The sequence below is a fragment of the Dipodomys spectabilis genome, unplaced genomic scaffold (genome assembly GCF_019054845.1).
Source record: "Dipodomys spectabilis isolate Male_0828 unplaced genomic scaffold, ASM1905484v1 ptg000583l, whole genome shotgun sequence".
In the NCBI taxonomy this organism is placed as follows: Eukaryota; Metazoa; Chordata; class Mammalia; order Rodentia; family Heteromyidae; genus Dipodomys; species Dipodomys spectabilis.
This window is the reverse complement of record NW_024871260.1, coordinates 1,022,109-1,047,198: the sequence shown is the minus strand read 5'-3', so window position 1 is coordinate 1,047,198 and position 25,090 is coordinate 1,022,109. Positions and strand designations below refer to the sequence as shown.

The following is a 25,090-nucleotide window of genomic DNA, read 5'->3' as shown; positions in this document are numbered from 1 at the left end:
TTATTTTTCAGATATGCTAGTTTTACATACTGCATCATTCTCTTCATTTCAGGCCCATTGCTTTTCTCTTTCTGGGTTCTAGGCCTGTGTCTTTATATGATGCACACTGAAGCTCATAGCAGCCTTTATTTACATTTTATTATGAGGGCAATCCACGAACAATCACAAATCTGGCAGGGGAAGAGATCAGGTTTCTTAGAAGTAACTGGTATTCAGAAAATTAAACTTGAGAACATAAAATGGTAGGATACTTATGTAAAAACTACCATTAAGAAAAAAATGAAGGAGCTGGGAATATGAATTAATGAGAGAGTGCTTGCCTAGCATGCAAGAAGCCCTGGGTTCGATTCCTCAGGCACCTGTACACAGACAAAGCCAGAATATGTGCTGTGGCTCAAGTAGCAGAGTGCTAGAGACAATGCCCAGGCCTTGAATTCAGCCCAACAACTGGCAAAGAGATAGCTACCTAGGTAGGATGGTAGGTAAATAGATAGAAAGAAATAAAGAGAGAGAGGGAGAGAGAGAGAAAGAAAGAAAGAAAGAAAGAAAGAAAGAAAGAAAGAAGAAAGAAAGAAAGAAAGAAAGAAAGAAGAAGAAAGAAGAAGAAAGAAAGGAAGAAAGAAAGAAAGAAAGAAAGAAAGAAAGAAAGAAAGAAAGAAAGAAAGAAAGAAAGAAAGAAAGAAAGAAAGAAAGAAAGAAAGAAAGAAAGAAAGAAAGAAAAAGAAAGAAAGAAAAGAAAGAAGGAAGGAAGGAAGGAAGGAAGGAAGGAAGGAAGGAAGGAAGGAAGGAAGGAAGGAAGGAAGGAAGGAAGGAAAAAAGTTGATAGATGAATCTGTTTTTGACGTCAAGAGGAAAGAAAGGAACATTCCCAGTCATGAGGCTTTCTGCAGTGTGCCAGGACACCATCATCACCTTCACACAAACGCAGAGCAGGATGACTGTCTCTGTCCCACTTCTCAGGCATCCAAGAGCCCCAGAGTCAAGAGGGCAGAGCCAGGTTCTAACTCAGGTGCTTGGAGACAGAAGAGAAATGGCCCTGCCCCTCCTTGGACTGGGGATTTGCATTAATGATGTAGAGAATGAAGTAAGGAGAATGGACTGGCTGAGATAGAAGGGCCTTCAAACTTGACAAACTGAGAGTCAAAAACCCACTCCCTAAGACCAGAGCGCAGGGTTTTTTTACTCTATTCCTCCCCTTTCCAGCACTAAACTGGCTCTCTATTGGTAACCTAAAGGCTCCCTTCACATGAGGAAGGAAGGTTAATTAGTCATTGTTTGAAGAGAATGAGAAAAGCCTGACCTTGCTGTAACTCTAACAAATGTTTCAGGTTGCCCCCATTGCTGGCTGTGCCTGGAATGAATGAAGTGATTTTGCAGCTCACTTCCGTGATGAATGTGTATATTCTGCCTCCTAAGCCTCCAGGCCTAGTTCTCTGCACCTAGCCTGGCTTTTGAAACTGTTTTCTGTCCTTCAAATACAGTGTTACACTGGAGTTCTTCCTGCTAACAGAGCTAGGGCTTGGATCCTGAGAACTTCATTAGAACCCTGATTGGGTCAATAATATTTCTTTCCTTCTTCTGCAGCTCAAGAACTCCAAGAACATTTAGAGAGCAAGTAACTTCTCATCACTAAAGGAAACAGGAATTTCTTAAGCATCTGACCTTTCAGAACAGGAAGTCAGAATGTCCTAGACTTCCCTGCCTTGGCTGGTTTCACCCTATGAGAGACCTCAGCTCCTGAGCTAGGGTGATGGGCGTGAGGTATTGGTTCTCTGCTAGGGTCAGAACTGTAATGACATTGACAATACAAGTCAACTGCTTATCACAAAGTGCTTGGGGAGCATATTAAGACTTTCAACAATGTACCTTTCAGAACCATGTAGGACACAAGTTTATAATGCTAGAGTCTGAGAGGCTGAGCTTATGGATGTGCTACACTTGAACCTTGAGGTCTGACTCCAATTCTGGTGTACATCAGCATTCATTTTCCTAAAAATATTTTTCATAAGTAGCAAATAGGAAAATTATTTTGATTATCCCTCAATCTTTTTCCAGTTGTGTGTCTCAAACGGAAGCCTGGGCGCTGTCCCTGAGCGCTTCAGCTCAAGGCAAACACTCTACCACTTGACCCACAGTGCCACATGGGGTTTTTTGATGGTTGATTGGAGGTAAGAGTCTAACAGGATTTCCTTCCCTAGGCTGTCTTCAAACTGTGATCTTCAGATTTCAGCCTCCTGAGAAAGTAGGTTTCCAGAGCCACTGGAATCTGGAGTATTGTTTTTGCCAGACCTGGAGCTTGAAATTAGGGCCTGGATACTGTCTTTGAGCTTCTTTTTCTCAAGGCTAGCACTCTATCACTTGAGCCACACCACAGCTTCTGGCTATTTCTGAATATGTAGCACTGAGGATTCAAACCCTGGCATTAATGCATGCTGAGCAAGCTCTCTACCACTAAGCCACATTTCCAGACCCAACCTTACGATTTTATCCCTCAACTTGCCTATCCACAAGAAAAGGCTTCTGAGTATAAATCATCTAAACAAATCCGTATAGGAAGTTTTCCAAAGATAAATAAGACAAAACTCATACTGAGGACAGACTCTAACCATGTGATGACTTGACAAATGCCTCCATTTAATTAAGTATTACATTTCAAAACTTAATAAAGTATTAATGAAAATTAGTCAATGTACTGAATTATTGTGTATAATTTTATAGTAGATATTCACAACATAATAAATATTATGTGTATAATAATACTAAATACAATAAATAAAATGAGTAAAATAAAATTAAATACAAAATTAATAATAATCATAATATGAAATAAACATACATATTTACCTATATATCTTATATTACACATGTACACAAATATTTTTTCTATTGCAAGGTCTTAATTCAGGCCCTGGGAACTCTAGCTTGAAAATCTTTTCCTCAAGGACAGGGATCTTAGCCTTCACCCAAGGTGCAAAAGAGTTACATGGACAGTGAGCTCAAATCCCAGCAATGGCATAAATACTAGCCCCAGTTCCAAGACAGTGACTTAATATTTGTAACAGAAACAGTTATGTTTATTCAGTTCCATACTGAACACTGAAAAAAAATCAGTGTAGAATTTTGTACAGCTATTCAGACATCCATCCCTTAACCCCAAAGTACTTCTTGAGCACTACATAATTTTTTGTACGTTTTTTATTTTAAAAATGTTGTACAGATGGGTCACAGGTACATGAGCAAAGTAATGAGTACATTTCCTATTGAGCATTGTTGCCTCCTCATTTGTTTTTCCCTTACCATCCCTTCCCTCCCATCTTCACAACTAACTTCCCTGCTGAGGTCAGTGACTTATTTATTTTTGGCTTGGCATGGGGTTTGAACTCAAATATTGGCAACTCTGCGCCTTCTGTCACATTGCTACAGATTCACCAAGACTCTGAGTTCAAATCCCAGGCTATTAAAGAAAACTGGCAGAAATTCCAAACCAAGGAGCTTTATTATTTCAATTTAGTTAGTTAATTAATTAATTAATTAATTAGTTAATTAATTTTGCCAACCATGGGGCTTGAACTCAGGTCATGGTAACTCTGACTCAGCTTTACTCTCCCTAGGCTGGGGTGCAGTCTCGGGACTCAAAGCTGATCCGGGGACCCTAGGCCCAGAGGGCTTGCAGGAAGGAAAAAAAGCAGAACAGCACAAAATGTGGGGAGCTGTAGAGGGCTCAGGGTTTTACAATTTTTTTTCTTTACATGGTGACCATCCTGGGTCTGAATGACATGGTTTCAAAGTGGACCTGGCCTGCCATTGCTGATGGCTGACAGGCTATCAGGGAAGCCATAAGCCAACATGTCAACATAGGCCCTCAGTTCAAATCCTAATCCTTACATTTACCAATGGCAGGAGATCACAAAAGACTCGTTCCTATGCATAAGAATACTGATTGAAAGAGTAGTTCATGCATTTGTCTAGTCTAAGATTAGATGCAATAATCCTAGGATGCTGATTGACCTTAATTAATAGTTTATTAAGCATGAAAAGAATAATATTGTTTCAATGGAGACATAATAAATACCTAAGAGTTGGTAGGAACGAAGTAGATGTCATTCAGTCATAGATAGACAGCTCTGGAACTCTTTAACAATATATATTTATTTGTATAGCACCTCTGCCTAGCCATGTATTGCTGTTTTGCCCAAAATTGGGGCTTGATCTCAGTGCCTGGGAACCACCTGACAGCTTCATTGGCTAGAGGCTTCTGTACTCACACTCACCCAATCATGAAATGGGCCTGCTAGTCCCTGAGTTCATATCCCAGCACTGCCAAAAATTTAATCTTTGAGTAAGAAGCCAAGTGTGACACGTTTTTCTTTTCTGGGAAAGTCCAGGGTGTCAGGCATGATAGAGAACACATCTACAAATCTAGATGGTATGTGATATGATGTAAAAATTGTAATAAATGGATAAATGGTATAGGTGTCATCAAAGACAATAAATTCTAAATAAATGGATAAAAAAGAAATAAAATGAATAACAACACTAAACGTGATATGGACTGAACATCTGTATGGAAGTATAAATCTTACCACACCAAACACAGTATCTACTGAACATCTGTATGGAAGTATAAATCCTATCTTTAAAATGTATATAAGGAGTATGATTTCCATGCCTGAGGCTTGACTTCAGCCCACCCCCATGAGAAAGCAATGGCAGGAAATCCTGAGAAACTGGTTTCTGGACCAGGAAAAGTCATGGAATGTGATCAATCTCATCGAATGAGTAGTTCATGAATGATGTGACTAGGAAATGATAGGCAAGACTCATGGGGTATCACTTATTTGTAAAGCAGTGTTGATTAAGCGTGACAATAATCATCACAGTCATGAAATGAAGACATCTGGAAAGATCCAAGAATCAGTAGACACATGGTAGATTGGATTCCATCACAGGTTATCGTCTCTCCTACTCTATACAAATGTGTACTCATTTGCATACTACCTTCAACTTATGAATGGATGACTACTGTGTACCCTCTCCCACCCCCACCTGGGGGTCCATCTCAGGTCCTGGGAACGGCCTTACTCCTTAGTAGCTCACAGGCTGGTGTGCTCACATGGACCCATTCGTCAATTGGGTCTGCTGGTCCCCAAGTCCAGATCCCAGCAGTACCAAAAGATTCATCCTGATGTCAGAAGCCAATTGTTGCACCTGTGTTCCTTTCCTGTGCAACTCCTGGGTCTCAGCTAGGATGAAGAATACATGGGCCACCCTGTGGCCATGGGAATAGGTTGTTATCATGTGAGGGAAGTTATACCTGTCATCATATACTGAAGAAAATACACAATACATCAATGAATAGCACACAAAATAGAATAACTACACTAAATGCACAATGCAGTCCACACACGGATTTGAATATACATCCCATGTTTAAATGATGCATTCAGGACAATTGTGGCCTCCCTGGTGCTCGATCTCTGTTCCTGGGACCCGACCAGCTCCTTAGTGGCTCACAGTCTGGTGTGATCACATGGACCCATTGGGCAGTTGGGCCTCTTAGGCCCAAAGTTCAAATACCAGCACTGCCAAAATTTACCCTGTTGTGAGAAGCCAGTCATTGCACCAGTTTTCCTGTGCTGTGCAAGTCCGGGGTCACAGCTAGGATGGAGAATGCACAGGCAACTCTATACTCATGGGAATAAGTTGTCATCCAGGACACCACAGTTATATCTGTCATCCTATACTCAAGAAAATACACAATACATCAATGAATAAGACACAAAATAAAGAGAATGACTACACCAAATCAAGATGTTGCCCATCCATGTATGGAAATATAGATCCTCTGTTTAAATGATAAATTTATGACCATATTGGCCCCCACCAGGGCTTCATCTCAGGTCCTGGGAACGACCTACCTCCTTAGTGCCTCACAGGCTGCTGTGTTCACCATGACCCATTCACCAATTGGGCCTGCTAGGGCTTGAGTTCAAATCCCAGCACTGCCAAAAGATTCACCTTGATTTGAGAAGCCAATCGATCCACCTGTTTTCCTGTCCTGTGAAAATCCTGGGTCTCAGCGAGGATGGAGAATTCTATATAGACAACTCTACAGCCATTCGAATAGGTTGTTATCCATGTCAGCATAGTTATATCTATCACCATACTCAATAAAATACAAAATACATCCATGAATAAGACACAAAATAAAAAGAATAACTACACTGAATGCAAGATGCATACCACACTTGTAGGTAAAGAGAGATCCTATTTTTTAAAAAAGGCGGGCTTTTTATTTTGTCCAGTACTGGGGCTTCAAATCAGGCCCTTGATGAGGCCTGACATTCTAGTCTTCAAGGATGGTGAGATTTCCCTTGCCCCAAAGTGCAACAGAGCTACCCAGACCTCAGTTCAAATCCCAGCACTGACAAAAGATTCATTCTGTTGTCAGAAGCCAGTCGTTGAACATGTTTTCCTCTCCTGTGAAAGAACCTGGCTTTCACAAGGATGTACAATCCATAGGCAACCATATAACTATGGGAACAGATTGTCATCCATGTCAGCACAGTATACCTGTCACCGTACTCAGTAAAATACACAATAACTCCATGAATTAGACACAAATTAAGGAGAAGTGCACAGAATGCAAGGTGCTGTCCACACACGTATGTAAATATAGATCCTATATTTGAATTATGAATTTATGACTATCTGGATCTCCCTGGGACTCGATGTCAGTTCCTAGGAATGGCCTATCTCCTTCGTTGCTCACAGGCTGGTGTCCTCACCTTGACCATTTCCCTAATTGGGCCTGATAGAGTGTGAGTTCAAATCCCAACACTGCCGAAAAATGAATCCTGATGTGAGAAGCCTATCGATTCACCTGTTTTCCTGTCCTGTGAAAGTCCTGGGTCTCAGCTTGGATGGAGAATGCATAGGAAACCCTATAGCCAGGGCAATAGGTTGTCTTCCATGTAAGCACTGTTATATCTGTTACATTATTCAGTAAAATACACAACACTTACATAAGACAGAAAATAAGGAGAAAAGTACTCCAAAGGCAAGATACTGTCCACACATATATGTAAATATAGATCCTACGTTTAAATTATTAATTTATGACTATCATGGCCCACCCTGGTGATCTATGTCAGTTGCTGAGAATGGCCTAACTCCTTTGTCACTCACAGGCTGGTGTGGTCACCTTGAACTATTCACCAATTGGTCCTGCTAGGCCCTGAGTTCAGATCCCAGCACTACCAACAACTGGATCATGCAGTAAGAAGCCAAGTGTGAAACTTTTTTCCTTTTCTCTGAGAGTCCTGGGTGTCTGGCATGACGGAGAACATGTTTACAAATTTAGATTCCATGTGATAGGATGTCATCAATGTAATAAAGGGAATGGGTGTCATCATAGTAAAATTAACGGTAAATAAATGAATAAAACAAAAAGTACAAGGAACAACCACACCAAACGTGTATGGACTGAACAACCATAGGTAAGTACAAATCCTGTATTTACAATGTATATAAATAGTATGTTTTTCAAGGCAGTGGCTTGAATTTTGGCTTAGATTACAGACCTGACTTTCTTATCTTCCAGTACGGTGAGCTTCTGCTTCTTCCACAGTGCTGTAGTTTCACCAATACTCTGAGTTCAAATCCAAAGCCTGGCAGAATAAACGGGATGAATTGCAAGCCAGGGAGCTAATCCCTTTTAATTATTTTTTGCTCAGCAGGTGGCTTGAACTCAGGTTGTGGTAACTCTGCCTCAGCTTTGACACCCTATGATGGGGTGCAGCCACTGGACCCACAGTAGATCCTGGGATCCTAGACCCCCAGGCCTTGTGTGGCAAAAATGTACAGAAAAAATGCAGCGAGATGGCCTTTTTATGTTTCCTTCTTTTGCACGGTGACCCTCCTGGGTCTGAATGACACTGTTGCAAAGGGTACTTCACCTTTCATTGCTGAAGGTTGCTCAGACTACTGAGGAAGTCATAGGTCCACATTGCAATGTAGGCCCTGATTTCGAATCCCAGTCATGACACCAATCAATGGCAGGAGATACTAAGAGACTCGTTCCCATCCATGGGAATAACAAGGTAATATTATCAATGTCACAGTTGAATGAGTTGATGGTGAATGACGCTCCTATCAAATTAGACAGCATCATTTCAGAAGACTGATTTTATTTAATATTTATGAAACATTAGGTACAGAATGCAATAATTTCAGGGTATTGATTGATTTACTTAATAGTTTGTAACCATGAAAACAATAAGATTAATTACATGGAGGCATTATAAATACCCAAGAATTGGTAGGAATGTAGTCTATATAACTGAATAATGTATAGACATCTCTGGCACTCTATAAAGATATACATTTACTACCATCTGTATGTCAATCTGTTCTTATTTTGTCAACCGCTGGGGCTCGGTCTCAGGTACTCGGGACTGCCTGTCAGCTCAATTTGCCACAGGATGGCAGACTGACACTCACCCATTCATGAATTGGGCCTTGAAGGCTGTGAGTTCAGATGCCAGCACTCCCAAAAAATGAATCGTGTAATAAGAAGCTGATGGTGACACATGTTTTCCTTTTCTGTGAAAGTCCTGGGTGTCAGGAAGGACGTGCAATACATATGCAAACCTATATCCTATGTAATCAATGTAATCACTGTTCTATGTGTCATAATAGTCAATAAAATGAGTAGTCAGTACATCAATAAAACAAAAAATAAAATAACTACACTGAATGCAATATGGAATCAACATATGTATAAAAATATAAATCATATATTTAAAATGTAAACAAATAGTATGTTTTCTAGTGGTGGGCATCGATTTCAGGCCTAAGAAACAGACTTGAATTTCTTGAATTCAAGGAGGCAAGCTTCCCCTTCCCACACAGTGCAACAGCAGGGTTACCTAGACCATGAGTTCAAATCCCAGTCCTGGTAGAAAAAAAATGGCATCTCTATGCTATGTGATGCCCAATTCGTAGGTATTTCATTTGGCCTCCATTTAATGAAGGTGATTGTTTAAATGCTTCATAAAGTATTAATTAATATCGACCAGTGCCCTATTATGTAATTGTGTATAATTTTATCCTCGAATCATTCAAGTACTGCCCATTTAATCATGACATACATCACATTCCTTTGGTAATCATATGAATAGGAATGAGTTTCATAGGATCTCCTGCCATTTGTTGGTGGCAGGAACAGGATTCAAGCTGTGGGCTCCACCTCCTACCACTTAAACCTGAGGATAGGGAACTCACAGGTCTGTCCAAGAACATCAGCAAAACCAGGCATCATTGGCTCTCAGCAGTCCTCCTTAAAACTTACAAGGCTGTGAAAGGAGGATCATGATCAAAGTCATCCTAGGCAGGAAAGTCCTTGAGACTCCTGTCCAACTTGAGCCAACAAAGACAGAAGTAAAGCCGTGTGGCTCCAGTGGTAGAGAGCTAGCCTTGATCAAAAACAACTCACAGATTGTGCCCAGATCCTGAGTTCAAGGTCTGAGAACAAACAGACATACACAACACTCTGTGCAGCCATCCGGCTAAAGTGGGTCACTCTCTTGTCCCCAGCTGGATTGGACAGAGTTCCCTGGGAAAGGGGCTGCCTTCATTTTGACTCCACCCATTCTGCCTCCATCAGAAAATTCCAGCCACACCTCTATTGTTTCATGGTTCTTTCTGACCAATGGAATACAAGAATGGTGGCCACGCCCACATTCCTTGCTGCCCAGTAGCACCTTGATTCGCTCTGTTTGTTGACACCACTACCTTCCCTCCGACCCGGACAGTGCCTCCCCTCTGTACCCCACAGTCTGGCCCATGCCCTGTCACAAATGTGCCCCAGGGGTTAGGGTGGGGGTTGACCCGAGGATGCCACCCCCATCCCCAGCGGCCAGTGTCCAGGATATGGGGAGATGCAGGTTGGGTGAGGAGTGGGCGCCAAAGATCCCCTGGCCTGGAGCAGTGGGAGCCACACAGCAGCACATCTGCGCCCTTCCACTCCCTGGTGGGAACCCAGTGGCTTTAGTCAGAGGTGGGGGAGCAGCATGTCTACACCTGCCTTCTGGGTTTTTTTTCCTTTTTTTCTGGGTATGGGATGTGTTGGATGCAGAAGATAGACACCCTTGCTGTGTGAGCCCTTGTTTTCTGTGCTCAGTCAAACTTTCACCTGAAGACAGAAGGAGAGAGAGAGACACAGAGAGACAGAGACAGAGACAGAGAGAGAGACAGAGACAGAGACAGAGAGACAGAGAGAGATAATCTTTTTCCTTGTACAGCCTGACTGTGCTCAGGTGAGTGATCAGTTGGCAAATTGCAGGTGCTGCATGGAGGAGTCTTCTGTCACCTGTCTGGATGTGTGTGTGTGTGTGTGTGTGTGTGTGTAGAAGTGGGTTGTAACAAGGAGGCTGAATGCTTTGGTAACTTCTACCTGCTATCTTTGGGGCATGTATAAGCTTCACAGCTGAGGGCTGGGGGCCTGGAAGGGTGAGAGGCTTGAAGGGGACACAGCACAGTTAAATTACAAGAACAAGGGATCTGTGTGCAATGGAGCTGTGTACTCCCTTGGGCCTGGTTGGTGGCAGTGGGAGCTTGGGAGGACCTGGGAGTGTGGCCTGCAGGGGATGGCTTACCAGGAGGACAGAGAGCATGGCCAACTCTTAGTAAGGATATGAGTTCTGCTAATATGGAGTGCAACAGCATAGGTCAGACTCTGGGTCTTCTCATCATGACGTCTGATGGGCGAGGCCAACACTATTTTAAATCTTGAGCTGTGATCTTCAGATCTCAGCCTCCTGAGTACCTAGTATTATAGGCATAAGCCTCTGGCACTGGGATTCTGGTTCTTTTTGGTATATTATGGTTTGACCTCAAGGCTTTAGGCTTGCCAGTCAGGTCTTCTACCATGCGAGTCAAGCTTTTCTGAGATGGAGAATTAATATATGCTCATTCTGGGCTGGATCATGGTCTGCCTATCTGTGACAGGCCTGAGCCACTAGGTCCGTTCTTCTGTAGTTGGGATGGTAGATATGTAGTGACATGCTAAGACATTGGTTTAGATGGATTGTCCCAAACAGAGTCCACGGCAGCCGATTCTTGACCAGAGGTGAATCTCTGGGTTGGGCCTCAACCATTGGACTTCAATCTCCTCATGGGACAGTTGTGAGGAAACAAGGGATTGATACAGAGGGATCTCTGGAGCAGGGACAGGCACAGATGGAGGGGCCATCTGATACTGTTCTTGGCAATTCTGTGAGCATAAGATAGGAAGATACCCGGAAAGATCTCAGATGGTGTGTATTAACGGTGCAACAGGTATGGGATTATGAAACAAAACATGGCTCTCTTTCTTTATTACTCTATCCCCATGAGTAACGGGATCCTTCACTTTGTTCAGTTTTGAAGCTGGGGAAACTGAGGCACAGAGAAGCCGGGTGACCTACTAATGACTCCCAGCTGACAGGAAGCTCGGCCTGACTTCTCTGCCATGCTCCCTAGGACAATGGGTGCTATTCAGTCTATTTCTTGTGGTGGGAAGTCCACTTCTTTTCAGTCATGTGGCTTGAACTTTGGGCCTGGGGCAGCTCCCTGAGCTCCTCAGCTCAAAGATACCACTCTACCACTTGAGTCACAGCACCACTTCCAGTTTTTTGGCGGTTCTTTGGAGATAAGTGTCTCACAGGTGTTCCTGCCCGGGCTGGCTATAAACCACAATCTTCATATCTCAGCCTTCATTGTACTTAGGATTATAGGCATGAGCCACCGGGACCTGGTTTAAGTGTAATTCTGACCTTCTTTCTTTCACTTTCTCTCTCAGGAACTGATTCAATGGGTGCTGGAGGAGGTGGCCCAGCATCCCCATGTGGATGGAACCAAGGTGGTCCTCTCATTCTGGATGTAACCTGTGGGTCAGGAGCTGTCTCGCTCAGTCTGTTGTACCAGCTCCATGAGGTAAGTCCCTCTGTGCCCTGGCTACACTGTGACAGTTATCCATTGTCCATCTAGCCTTACTGGACTCAGTACTGTGTTCAATGCTCTTTTCTAGCAAAAATTCCTGGCTAAAATTATGATACAGAGTTATAGAATGAAAATGTAATGCCATCTTAAGAAAGTCATTTAGGGTTCTGGGAATGTGGCTTCATGGTATGGTGATTGCCTAGCATGCATGAAACCCTGGGTTCAATTCCTCAGTACCACATAAATTGAAAAGGAAACACTGGAAGTGGTCCTGTGCCTCAAGTGGTGGAGTGTTAGCCTTGAGGGAAAAAAAACGCTGAAGAATAATTCCCAAGCACCGAGTTTCAGCCCCAGGACTGCCAAAACAACAGCAACAACAACAATGAACATTTAGTTAGTAAATGCGAAATAAAGAACCCATACTTGGAATATATAATTGCTCCTTCCATACTGATACCTGACAATAGTTCCTAATACATGTACTTTACCTATGTTAGGATACTGTGTTGAAAAAATGTTTTGTTCATTAGGTCACGGCAATTAATGCTAAGAATGTGCTTAGATGTCAGGTGAAGATTAATTCTGGAAATTCAAATATTCCAGGCCTTTGAGTGGGGTCACTGCTAATCAAAATGAGAAGGATAGTGTAAGTGAGATTCAGAAACTATTTTGGCCAGTCATCTTACAAAAAAGGCAGAGGCTAATTAACAGTTGTGACAGAAGAGAAGGAATAACTCCAGATGGAAAGAATAAATGATAGTAACTAAGGTACAGCAGAAAGCATTCTAGGGAACCATTTTTGCTTATTAAAGAACTAGTATCAACTAGGCTTATTCCTCATTGCCTTTAGCATTCAAAATCTCCTAGGCTAGTTCTTAATCTCTGTGTGATGAATGTATCTTCTTCTATGCTGATCTTTCATACCTGATCTCCTTTGCTTTCTAAAAATCTGTCTTGCTGTATTTATCGATGAATATTCCTAATACTAAATACACCTACAAAGATGAAAGAGGATGCTAATGTAAGAGTCCCATAGCTCATGAGTCATTAATGTAACAAAATGGAAAAAGAGGACATATTTATTGCTACCTAAATTATTATGAAAAGCTGCAATGTCACATCATATGGTTCATATTTCCATTCTTTGTCTACATAGTGACATTAAGTGCACACAAATGCAAATATGAGCGGGGTGCTGGTGGCTCATGCCTGTAATCCTAGCTACTCAGGAAGTTGAGTCCAGAGGATTGTGGTTCAAAGCCAGCCTGGTCAGGAAAGTCCATGAAACACTTATCTTCAATTAACCACAGAAACCCGGAAGTTGTGCTGTAGCTAAAGTGGTAGAGTGCTCAAGTTGTGCTGAAGAGCTGAGAGACAGTGCCCAGGACCAAGGTTCAATCCCCACAACCAACAAAAAAGTGCAAATATAGGTTTAAGTTTCCCCCAAAGGAATAATGAAGTCAATAGTAATCTTCCCAAATGATTTAGTAGTGCACCTACTTTTGCTGAGTTATTTGTTATGGCTTCTTTGCTAAACATATTCTCTCCTTTAAAAATTGTCAAATGTTAGCTTTATAATAAACTTCATCTAATATTTCTTGGTTCAAAAGAGAAGTCCATAGAGTTGATGTCACTTAGCATTCTTACTGTCATAGGTCAAAGCTAACCCAGGCAAGAGAGTCTGTCAAACACTTATCTGTAATTAAACACCAAAAAAGCCAGAAGTGGAGTTTTGGCTCAAGCAGTGGAGTACTAGGTTTGGGCCAGGTAGGAAAGAAAGACAACTGTTCAGGGACAGGGGCCAGTCTCTAAGTTCAAGCCCCAGAACCAACACAAACTAAACAAACAAGCAAACAAAACAAACCCTGGGTATTTCTTTGGGACTCTCCTTAAAATAGTGGTGGTCCGAGAAGAGGTTGCTTTTGCTGATCATACTCACTGGATCCTGCTTTTTTGGAATTCTTATTGCTATGGAAAACTCAAGACCAGACTAAAGGAATTGAAAACTGATTCCTGCAACAAGAGAATCATCTCAGGAGTGAAACTTCCATCCATAAGACACTTTAAAACCTCCATATCTTTGCTTCTTTGCAGTAGAACACTTTTAAAACAAAGTTACTTCCTTTTGTTCTATGCCTGCCTTCAAATGGCATATTGTTTCCTTTTGCAATACTCTCAACCAGAAGTTTGCAGACAAGTTTTATATGAGTAAAGGACACACTCAAAAAAGTCAGGGACAGAGTCTCCTTCCAGCCTTGGATTCTTTTCTTGTACAGTACAAAGGAAAGCAATAGTTAACTTGAACTTTGTCATTTCTCTATGTTCAATTCCTCTCCTGGGATCAGTTTCCACATCCAGTAACAGTTACTTCCACTTACTTCCAGTAACAATTTATGGTGCTGCTCCAGAAAAAAATGAATGTTTTCTGGCTTCATTGAAATAGCACAAAGACACTTTTGGACATGAGGTAACACGTGTTTCAGAGACAACTTAGTAAAGTCAAATGCAATTTAAATTGCTTATAAATACATTATCCATGAGAAAATTTTGTTCAAACTTCTCATGTCCTCTGGAAATTAAGGTGAATTTTAAATGGTAAGAAGGTTCTCAGATCATTTTTTGGGAGTCTATATGCTGTGCTTTAATTTCCCAACTGTACATGAGTTAACAGTAAGAGAAACAATAGCAATTATAGGAGAAAAAGAAGTTCTGTGTTTATGTATATGTGTTCAATACAATATACAAGACTCTACAAATAAAAAATTGAAACAATAAACCCAAGTCCTGTATATAGATTTATGGGAGTGATATAGAGAAAGCATTACTCTTAAGTGGAACATGAAGCATGAGGCCACTCCCTTTCTAAATCACGCTTGCTAATCATGTAAATGTGCAAAAAGGAGAATGGAAGAATGACTCTGTTTCCAATGCAAGTCACATATGGGAGAATAGACTTAACTGGAAAAAAGACTCTATCTTGAGGGAACAGGAATTATACTAGCAATGAACCTGGTGGCTAAGATCACATTACTTTTTCTTTCGTTTTCTTATATTCCTTTTTATTGTTGTTGTTTTTCGTGGCACTTGAAATATGGGACAGGGCGCTGTCCTTCTGAAACGCAGCTCAAGGCTAGTGCTCTTCCACTTGAGCTACAGTGTCACTTCCAGTTTTCTGGTAATTATTGGAGAAAAGAGTCTCCAGGACTTTCCTACCCGTGCTGGCTTTAAACCCCAATCCTCAGATCTCACAACAACTTGGTTTATGATCACATTTCTAACAGTGTACACTCAGGATATGTAATGTATATGTTCATCTATCTTTATATGAATTCTTGAGTTAAAAATCTGGGCTACAGTTAGACTTTACACTCACAAAAGTGTTTGAAGTTTAAAAGTTGATACTCCTGGAAAAATAAAAACCTAAGAATGTAAAGGAGTCTGGGAAGTTCAATTTGCATCCAGCTTGGACAGTATAGGCTTTGAGACACTACCTATAATTAACCAGCCAAAGCTGGGATACCAGTCATGAGCAAGATTGCTGAATTACAGCTTTAGGTTTTTGCATACATACATACATACAAACATACACGTACACACAGAGGCACTTATAGGTGCACACAAAAATACACAAATGAAACAACTCTCAAAATATGTAGAAAAGTTAGAAAACAATAGAAAATAGGTCCTGAGTAAAACTAGAATCAAGTGATAATTTTTAATATTAGAAATCCTTCAAGTGAACTTTCCCCCAGAAGTTGAGAATATTACACAGGTAGGGACCAGAGATAGTAAGAGAGTCAAGCAATCATTCTTAACTGGATAGGATACATGGTGGAATGAATCAGGGAAGCCTGCAGGTGCATCTGAAAATGTTCCTATCCTGTGTCAAATGTTAAAACACCTTTGAAAATAGTACATAAACAGTCTGAGCAGTCAGGTAGTGGATAAAATCATGGGAGAATTTCAGAATTTCTAGTCTGTTTCTAGATTAAATAAACAAACTATGGCAGGGCAATGTGATACAAGCCTGGAATTCTAGCACTCAGACAAGAGATTAGAGAGTGGAATTACATAACGATACCTTCCCTGGACCAGGTAGAATAATTTGTCTCAGTAAAACAAACCAAACAACAAGAAAGGAATGCACGGTTGGAAGTTTGGCCTAATTTTGTCATTATGTTTGAGAAGTCAAGTTTCCTATTGAATGCACCTCATACATATCCTCACTTGTGTTTTAAATGCTCTCATCATTACAGAACATTCGTAGATGCAAAATAGCTCACGATTCCCATCCCTCATTCTGTTGGATTCCAAATAAATGTTGAAGGATTACAAAAGCTTAAGTCTAGAGAAATAGCAAAGTTGGTCTAATGTAGGACTTTGTAGATCTTGTAAAATTAGAATTTAGATTTAAAATATATTTTTTGGGTTTGTTTGTAATTTCATATTCTATAGGATACTACAAAATTCTTTTAAAGTAGAGGGATTAATTGAAAAATTCACAAATAATTCTGGCATTCTATTTGCCTAGATATTCTTTCATGACAGTTATAATTAGAACATAGTTAATAGATAATTCACAGAGTTCATGTATACCATGTTAATATGAACAATCTAGACAGAGTTGCCAAAAATGGATGACAATAATTTATACATTTAGAAAAACCAATTTTTAAAGGTTTGGTTTAATATGGTATGAAGAGAGTAATTGCGTGACATCTTCTTTCTTCTACCTATATGTACCGCAGGAAGCCATTTCCTTATTTACGTGCCTCTGTATACATGGAGAAAAATGCTAGGTTTGGGGTTTGTTTTCAATTTTTTTTTTTTTTGGTTCATCCTAGAACTTGAACTCTTGGCATGGACAGGGTCTCTGATCCTGTTTATGCTCAAGACTCTTGCCCTACCACTTCAACCTCAGTGCCACTTGAGTCTGGCTTTTGCGGAGAAGTTTTTTGGAGATAAGATTCTAAGAAACCTTCCTGCCTGGGAAGGCTTTGAATCATAATTTTCCTATCTTAGCATACTGAATATCTATGATAGTTAAAAAAGTCTAAATATAAATAATATTTGCAAGTGTTCTGATCTCAAGAATACCAGTGGAGGAAAAATGATGCAGCTCAGTTTATTGTGGTGTTCTTTTCAGAGCAAGGAGGGTGTCACATTAGCAGAGGTGTAGTATTTTTTCAAAATAGAGATAAGGTATTCATGATGTGAATTAAGGAATTTTAAGGTGTCCCTTACAAGTTGGAAACTGTTGGGCTAGGATGACTTTATGGCATAAATCTTGGGATTGATGTTCATAGACATAATATCATACTCTTATAAATAATTGCTTACTCTTGAAGAATTAATTATTACACATGCTTCACAATTTTATCCTCTACAAGAATGTGGCTATTTTTGTTTACTTCTCAATCTGTAACACCCCATTGGAAACTGCATCTATTGCAGAATTACATAACATGCAAACAGGTACTGTTTTGAATTTCTTAGGAATGTTGAGAATTTAAAAATGAGTAGTTGTTAGTCATAGGAATTTTGAAGAACATATATAGTCTGTCCTCTTAAAAACTTACTTACTTTTAAAATTATGGGTTTCCATAGTATTAAACTGGGTCCAGTCGTGGGGCCTGAACTCTGGGCCTCAGCGCTGTCCCTCAGCTCTTCAGCTCAAGGCTAGCGTTCTACCACTTGAGCCACAGCACCACTTCCGGTTTTTTTATTTTTGCTTATGTGGTGCTGAGAAATCGAACCCAGGGCCTCAAGCATGCAAGGCAAGCGCTCTACCACTGAGCCATCTTCCCAGACCCTGTTTTCTGTTTTAGAATGAGAAAGTACTAAATTTATTTTTTTTGAAAAATTTGGCAAGTATATTGTGAAAATATTGTCTAGTTGGATAACATTCAAGTAGATGAACCTCTGATAAAGCAGGTGTAATTAATTCAAATTAGATGCCAAATAGTATTGATTTTTAAAATGTTACTACATAAAGAATATTATTTACTGTGTCAATACAGTGAAATTATATTTTATGCAGCTTATTTTTTCAATTTTATTATCAAAATGATGTACAGTGGGGTTACAGTAATTGTAAGGTATTAAGTCATAACTTTTCAAACTTAGTAACCCTCTCACATTTTTCTCACAGTTTTCCTTCACCCCTTCACCCCTCACAAGTTGTAAAGTACATTTCCAACATATTGTCTTGTGAGTATTGCTATTGTATTGGTTTGCCTTTTGTCCTTTGTCTCACCATTATGCTCACCATTGTCTCACCATATAGCAGGGATAAACCATAGGGGAAAACCCCAAAGAAAACAGAAATCACATAGTTCATCAAAAACAACAATCACAAATGAAAAAATATCTGGTTCCATATCTTGGAATTAATTTGGCTTAGCATCAGCTAATATGGTTACATATATGCATAACAAAGCCACTGGAAAATAATAGCTGCATGGATACTATATCATGAAAACAGCATGTTAACATTTTGATGGTGAAGGTGGAATTAGGATTGGTGAATTTGTGGTTCTGATAAAGGATTTTCAACAGTTTTAAAGTTATGACAGGTAAAATTTAATAGTTCAAAATTTTTAATAACTTAGCCTATTAAGAAAATTTAAAATTGCCTGGAAGAATAGGCTTTCATGCAAAGAAATCCAAGGAGACTTAGTAGAGAGGGAGCAATGTGGATGAAGATGGCTCTTTTTCAAACTAAGCAAACAAACCTCAGAAACCTTGCTGTAAATCCTGTAGGTTCCTTTGGAATTGTCCTTACCCAGGAACTATATTATCACTGTTTCAAAGAAGGTTGTATTGGAATTTAAATTAAAATTTCTTAAAAATATAAGACATCAAAATTTGTGAATTTACCTTAAATTACCAAACAGTAATTCTCTGAAAAAGATAATTTGAGTCAAAATACTTAGGGAGAAAGTACCCTCCACAATGAAAGAAGGTGTTGGGATTACACATTTCTGTTTGTAACACTTTCCACAATGTCTTTGGACGTGAAGCAGTGAAACACAGAAAAAAAATTGATTGCATACTTCAAACCAATGATTTCACATTTCTAAGTGGCTCACAAAAAATAATATTCTTATTAATATGAGGTAGTGAAGACTTCTTTTATTACATATGCCAAAAAGTTCAGAAAAGAATTGAGCAAATGGAAAAATTAATAATAAAAGTTTTCTTAGAAGCCTTAGCTAAGCGTATTGACTTCAGCAGTGAAGGGAGGCCAAAACTTTTTGATGTAAATTGTGTTAGTATTTTTACTCCCTAAAGTGATTTTACAGAGCCCATTTGGCTCACTACAATGCAGAACTGATTGAATGAAGACATGAAAATACATTCCACATCCAAATGAGGCAACTTGAAGACTTTTAAAAGAGAAATAATGAAGATGTAGCAGTGGTGGAGCCCGTATGTTCCTTCAGCTTCACTAGACTAGAAGCCAAGAAGCTGTGATTAATTGGAACTCTGGCAAGAGCTAAGAGTAGGACATAGAAGTAGGACATAGAAGCATTTTCCTTTTGTAACAGACACTTTCTTCCAAGGTATGGGTGATTTAACTCTATTCTCTTCCATACATCTTGGTGAACAAATGCAAGACCAAGAGAAAAATGATCTATTAAAATAATTTTGCATAGAATAACTTCACTGTTCCTGATATGGTATCTAAGGAGAATCTTAAGAGAGAAGATAAAAAGTGCAGTATTTTTTGCTTTCCTCTAAGCATCTTGTTAGCAAAATATATCTTTGAGGTTAGACAATTCTGATTGAACCAACAAGTGATGGAGTACTTATTTTTGTGGGCACTTTAGACACAAGAAGTCTTTCAAGGTAAAAGAAAAAATATATAGCCAAATATTTGTGATCACAGCCTCTTGGACTGTTTTCTGGAGACAAAGTTTTACATTAGATTTCTCCTTATTAACATAGATGTTGTTTCATGGCAACCAAATACAAGAGGGAAGTTTTATGGACTCACTTGGCCAATTAAACAGCATGAAAGAAGAAAATGGCAAATAATATTTAATGAAATTACTTTGACCAATTACTTTGCCAGAAGAAAGAAGGAAAAATATAATTCAAAATCAATTGACTTAAAAGTATGAAGAAAGAGTAGTGAAGAGAAATTAGAGAAAATATAGAGGATTGTTTTCTCTCCAGTGGAGTAATGGGTTCTTGATCTTGTTTCTTCCATTCTACCTCACAAGCTACCAAGTGTGTCTCAGGACTGGATTATCTAGTTCAGACAGAAAACTCATAGAAGTAAGATACTGTATGCAGCAGATGTAGGTGATTTATAACCTTAGACAATCTATTTAATTCTGTTCAAAATTCTCCCCTATCCCAAACTTCCCTCTTTGAACAGCTTTGTTTGCTTTTCCCAAGACTGCCCTTCATTAACTGATTAAAATTTTGAGTGGTCATATTCATACTCTCTAGAGATTGCTGTTTGGTTGTGATTTTTGTGTGTTTTTGTTTCTTGTTGTGTTTTTTAACTGAATTTTAAAAGTTTGTGCAATTGTGTTACAATTTAATATATGCATCTAATTGTCCAATGCTCCTAGATCAGAGTCACTCCTTCTATCATTCTCAACCAACCCTTTCTCCAAGATTTATTTCCAATTTACCACTTCCTTCATCATGTGTATACATTCAGTATTCTAGCTGTATTTGCCCCTTGTTCATTTTTCATTAATTCTATTTCTTTGCTATAATTCCTCTTTGGTTTCAACTTCCTGATAGTCATTCTGTTAAACTGTCTATTAATACTTTGAAAGATTTATATACATTCCATGGAGTTTCAATCCTGCATATTCTTGAAATGATGTCAGCTTATATTTCCATAATTCATTCATCTGCAGCAACAATTTGCAAGACTGGAGACGGGAAGCACCTAAACATGATTTTATTCTCAACCGTTTGGAAGATTAATCTTTATTCAAAAAGAAAGTTAAAAAATGGCTTAGAATGTATTCCTAACTATGAATTTTTATAAATGGCTTTGTACAATGGTGTGATTCTTTTATTTTACATGGAATAATATTTTCTACTACCTATAAGTTTTGGAAAAAGAAGAAAAATAAATTTATTCCTAGATAGGAATATGATAGAAATAGAAGACAGATATTAGGTTTGTAATATCTCTGATGAGTACACATATTCAAGACTTAAAGTCATATTTCTTACTATGTTAGACAGAGGGAAAACATAAAGTAACATATGATAAGGCAACTATTTGTGATTTTTTAAAATGTACCTTATTAAATGATGAAATTTATTAGCTAACGTTTGGATTTGAAATTTAGGAGGCTGACATATTTAACACATTTCTGAAAGGCCCTTACTGAAAAACACAAATTGTGGGTGGTACTATTTCTACACTTTAATGAATGGTTGAACATGTTTGGCATTAGTGCTGTGTAAATAATTCAACTCTATTGTAACTTGCTCCCTACACTTGAAAAACTTGTAATGTCACTAAGTATCATCAACTTGTCAAATGTTATTTTGGTGAAAGTGATTTTAAAAAGTTTATTTGAAAAGTAATATACTTTCAGGAGATTAAATGTAGATTATCATTGGTTTGAGAGTGACATTTTTATACCACAGAACCATGTTGTACTGAAATCCCAGTATTTTGTAGCACTCCTTAGTGCTTCAAATGTTTTTCTGAATTACATTTGACCTCTAAGTCAAGTTTTCGGGCTTTGGTAGACCAATTATAGATCTATCCTTCTAGGAACTATTTTTTGTCCCACTTATGTTGTAATAAAATCTTTCGTTAATCATAGGTGAGAGGTATTAAAAATAATCTTATGACACTTTGTGAACTTGTTCACTCATATGGGCTGGTAATCTGTAAGTTGAATGTTTGAATTACAGTACTTTCTCTCAAATTTTGTGATCTCATCCTTCATTTTAAGTTGCCTTGTATTTCACAATTGCTTACTGCTAATTCCTGCATCTCAAGGAATTGGGGCCCTGAAATATAGGAAATGCGAAATTGAGATATGTCTTCAATTACTTTGTGTTGATATGTTGCATGGGCCTTGGTGAAAAGTCTTGCCCCTGTTATCTGATGATGCAGGTATCTGGGCCCTGAGATCCTAGGACCCATGGGTACTGTAGAAGAATAATATTTTTTAGATATCTTAGCAAAATTTGGGCATAATCAGTAAGAATGCTTCAGAAATATGGACAAAAACAGTTTGCAACAAGCGAGTTAAAACAATAAACAGAGCAGCAGAGTAAAATCCATTACAGATTAGAAAAAAATATTGTTTTTTTTATCATGTGGATTCAGAAGACCAAGGACAGTTATAATGTATCACAAGTTTATACTAAAAAGATTGCATTGATACTTTTTCTAGTCTAATATATATTTGAAACCTAAATATTTATATTCCAATTCTATTTATTGAAGTAAATATCAATTTATTTTTCAAATTATCAACTAATTCTAGTAAATTTCATTGTGTGAAATATAAAATCAGCACATATAATTATAAAATATATAACTATATAATATGATTAAAATACACACGTTTTGTATTGTTCTGTTGTAGTTACTGTATCAAAGGCAACTCTGTTTTAAAGTATTATTCCATTATCTCTACTTCAGTGTCTGATAGAGTTAGACCTAAATCTTTATCATTTTTAGATTTACAGCTTGGAGGCAAGAGGAAACACTGTGATTAAAACATTATCAATTTAATGCCTAATAAGGAGGAGAAACATATGCACTTCTCCTGTAACTATGAAAATATTTGGTGATAAAAAGGTAGTAGTGTAAGTTCCTGGCAGGAACTTACAGACAGGCCAGGACATTAAGTAATCATGCATACGAACAATTTTTTCACCTTCTTGGCTTTAGCTACTTTTAAATGGAAGGTAAAATAAACAATTATATTTTGATAAAATACCTTCTAATCTGAACAGTTCTGTTTGAACGGTTCATCTCTCTATGATCTCTTGTAACCAAGATTAGTTTTGTTCTAGTAAGAAAATCTTTGGTGTCAGGGTAAGGTATTCTGGTTGGTCTGTTCCCACATGGAAGAAGGGTAAAGGCTCAGGTAGACATTTGTTCCAGTAACACATCATTTGGGAAAATGTCAGCTGAAGAAGTTTAGAAGTAGCTCTTAAGCAATGCTTAATTTGAATCCATTAGGTCCACAAAGCTGGATAAATAAGTACTTGAAAAAGCCATCACCTTTAGACCTATCTATAAATAATTGAGAGTATGATCAAATTCCAAATAAAAAGACTTAAGATACTCATTGACAAAAAAAGTTTGCAAATGTGAGCAATCGACTAATCAATATAATTTTTTCACTATTCACAGAATTTTAGGGAAATAAGACCGATAGCATTGTTAGGAACAATAAGGTTTCCTTGTTACAAGTAGGCACCCATAGATATAAGCCTGTATAAAGATTCCATCATTAACTACTAAATTTAAAGGATACTACATGCTTCAGCAGCATGTATACTCAAATTACAATACAGAGATTAACATGGCACTTGCACAAGGATAATATGAAAATTTGAAAAGTATTCCATATTTTTCATTCTTCAGATGCAAGAAATGAAAAAAAGTGATTAAAAACTTGATTACAAAATTACACGTGTAACAATACATGTAACTCATATAATTAAATTTAGTTTGACATCAGTGTATTAAATCTTCCCCTCAGAAAGGCGTTTACATAGCATAAACTTTACAAAATTTTTCAAATTAGACAACATTGTCATTTTATCCCAAAGAAAAATAATATTAAGACCTAGAAAAAAAGGAATCAAACTGTTTCTATATGGAATGCAATCGGAAAGGACACATTAATGAACCTATATATTATAAAATAATATAGAACTCAAAGTATATCTAGGAGAAAATAAATTATGAACATTATGCAAACACAAAATATAGAATATTTTAAAATATACTTTTTCAGACAAGCACCAGAAATATTTTAGTTTGTGTACTACTCATTTTAACAGGTAAATTAAAATTATTTCTTATTAAAAAATCACAAACTCTGAAGAAATTATTATACATGTTTATAAAAACTATTGAATACATTTTTCCATCCAACGCAGGCAATTCACTTGGAAGAATTCCGCGGAATCCATGTTTTTTTATAGTAAAATATTGGTGCTTCCGGGCATTGGTGGTTCATGCCTATAATCCTAGCTACACAGGAGGCTGAGATCTGAGGGTCATGGTTCAAAGCCAGCCTGGGAAGGAAAGTCTGTGGTACTCTTATCTCTAAACCACTAGAAAACTGGAAGTGGAGCTGTGTCTCAAGTGGTAGAGGGCTCACCTTGAGCTGAACAGCACAGGGATAGCTCCCAGGCCCAGAGTTCAAGCCCCATGACCGACCAAAAAAAAAGATATTGCTCTTATTTTGATTGTGAAAATATTTTGTAGGGACACAAAAGATGGACTTGCATTTTTGAAATTTAAGAAACTTAACCCGACCATTAGGACTTCGGTGAACAATTTGTACAGCCTTTCACAACTTCATAGAGGTAGTGATACGTACTTATCCTTTTGGCAATATCAAATACAGTTTCTTCTATGTTGCTCTTCAGGCCTGGATTTATATAATGGTTCAACAGAAGGCGCTCCAGCGTATCTTTGCTATCTCAATTCTCAACAGCAAGATATAAGGGTGTCAAGAGTCCTTTAGTTTGGGGAAGTATACTGTGGCTCAAGCGGTAGAGCACTCCCCTTGAGCTGAAGAGCACAGGGACAGCACCCAAGCCCAGAGCTCAAGCCCCATGACCGACCAAAAAAAAAAAAAAAAAAACCACAACAACAACAAAAATCAAACAAACAAAAATATTTGGGCTGGGAAAGTGGCTCAGTGGTAGAGCGCTTGCCTTGCATACATGAGTCCCTAGGTTCGATTACTCAGCACCACATAAGCAGAAAAAAAAGCGGGAAGTGGTTCTGTGGCTCAAGTGGTAGAGCGCTAGCCTTGAGCTGAAGAGATGAGGGACAGCTTCCAGGCCCAGAGTTCAGGCCCCACGACCAGACCAAAAAAAAAAAAAAAATTAAAAAAAAGAGTCCTTTAGTTTGGGCATT

At 38.5% G+C, this 25,090-nt stretch overlaps 1 pseudogene; it reads left to right on the top strand.

Moving 5' to 3' along the window:
- Positions 1-23,471: 23,471 nt before the first annotated feature.
- LOC122100550 lies at positions 23,472-23,568 on the top strand (annotated as a pseudogene).
- Positions 23,569-25,090: the final 1,522 nt, after the last annotated feature.